This window comes from Penaeus chinensis, chromosome 32, assembly GCF_019202785.1.
Source record: "Penaeus chinensis breed Huanghai No. 1 chromosome 32, ASM1920278v2, whole genome shotgun sequence".
Lineage (NCBI taxonomy): Eukaryota > Metazoa > Arthropoda > Malacostraca > Decapoda > Penaeidae > Penaeus > Penaeus chinensis.
In genome coordinates this window covers 16,415,863-16,418,362 of record NC_061850.1, presented here as the reverse complement: position 1 = coordinate 16,418,362, position 2,500 = coordinate 16,415,863, and the positions used below count along the sequence as shown (strand labels likewise).

Here is a 2,500-nt window from a genome sequence, read left to right as displayed (position 1 = left end):
TACATAAAGATGGCTCTGCCTTACCTGATTTCACCTTTCCTTGAATTGGCGGGGAAAATGTATTTTTTACAATTGCTATGAATTTCGATGGTGTTATTATAAACATTATAATTACTATGATGTTATAAACATTAGTAATAGCAAATTAAGATGACGTAAAATATTTTCGTAAATTAAAGAAAGGGTGAACGGGCAAGACAAGCAGTACTCATAATTGGCTCATTGGTGACTTATACAAGTGTAGCCATCTATGTGTAAAAACAATTAAACAAGTGTACTCACAGTGGGTAATGGGTTAACACACACCTATTAACACACACCTTCTCACACACACCTATTAACACACACCTTCTCACACACACACACACACACCTACTCACACATCTACTCCCACATCTACTCCCACATCTACTCACACACACTTACATACACACACATCTATCCACACCCAGCCACTCACACATCTACTCACACACATACAGTTACACCTACTAACACATATATACTAACACACCTACTAACACACATACATACTAACACACCTACTAACACATACATACTAACACACATACACCTACCTACACACATCTTCATAGACACACCTATACACACACATCTACCTACATACACCTATTCACACCTACTAACACACATACATACTAACACACCTACTAACACACATGCATACTAACACATACATGTTAGGTAGTAACACACCTAACACACATACATACTAACACATCTACTAACACATATACCTACCTACACACATCTTAATAGACACACCTATACACACATCTACTCACACACACATCTACTCACACACATCTACTTACCTACACCTATTCACACACATTTATTTACTCACACCTACTAACAGACATAGTTACTAACACACACACAGCTACTAACACACACACAGCTACTAACACACACATACAGCTTCTAACACACACACCTACTAACACATACACCTACTGATACACACAGCTACTAACACACACACACCTACTAACACACACACCTACTAACACACACACCTACTAACACACACACCTACTAACACACACCTACTAACACACACACCTACTAACACAGACATCTACTAACACACAGACATCTACTAACACACAGACAGCTACTAACACACAGACAGCTACTAACACACAGACAGCTACTAACACACAGACAGCTACTAACACACAGACAGCTACTAACACACAGACAGCTACTAACACACAGACAGCTACTAACCCACAGACAGCTACTAACCCACAGACAGCTACTAACCCACACACAGCTACTAACCCACACACAGCTACTAACCCACACACAGCTACTAACCCACACACAGCTACTAACCCACACACAGCTACTAACCCACACACAGCTACTAACCCACACACAGCTACTAACCCACACACAGCTACTAACCCACACACAGCTACTAACCCACACACAGCTACTAACCCACACACAGCTACTAACCCACACACAGCTACTAACCCACACACAGCTACTAACCCACACACAGCTACTAACCCACACACAGCTACTAACCCACACACAGCTACTAACCCACACACAGCTACTAACCCACACACAGCTACTAACCCACACACAGCTACTAACCCACACACAGCTACTAACCCACACACAGCTACTAACCCACACACAGCTACTAACCCACACACAGCTACTAACCCACACACAGCTACTAACCCACACACAGCTACTAACCCACACACAGCTACTAACCCACACACAGCTACTAACCCACACACAGCTACTAACCCACACACAGCTACTAACCCACACACAGCTACTAACCCACACACAGCTACTAACCCACACACAGCTACTAACCCACACACAGCTACTAACCCACACACAGCTACTAACCCACACACAGCTACTAACCCACACACAGCTACTAACCCACACACAGCTACTAACCCACACACAGCTACTAACCCACACACAGCTACTAACCCACACACAGCTACTAACCCACACACAGCTACTAACCCACACACAGCTACTAACCCACACACAGCTACTAACCCACACACAGCTACTAACCCACACACAGCTACTAACCCACACACAGCTACTAACCCACACACAGCTACTAACCCACACACAGCTACTAACCCACACACAGCTACTAACCCACACACAGCTACTAACCCACACACAGCTACTAACCCACACACAGCTACTAACCCACACACAGCTACTAACCCACACACAGCTACTAACCCACACACAGCTACTAACCCACACACAGCTACTAACCCACACACAGCTACTAACCCACACACAGCTACTAACCCACACACAGCTACTAACCCACACACAGCTACTAACCCACACACAGCTACTAACACACACCTACTAACACACACCTACTAACACACACCTACTAACACACACCTACTAACACACACCTACTAACACACACCTACTAACACACACCTACTAACACACACCTACTAAC

The 2,500-nt window shown here is 44.0% G+C and overlaps 1 protein-coding gene across 1 annotated transcript in view; it reads left to right on the top strand.

The window, feature by feature from the left end:
* The window catches only part of LOC125042745 (putative zinc metalloproteinase YIL108W), a 32,418-nt gene that overhangs the window by 12,808 nt on the left and 17,110 nt on the right, over nt 1–2,500 (top strand). The gene's annotated exons all lie outside the window — the stretch shown is intronic.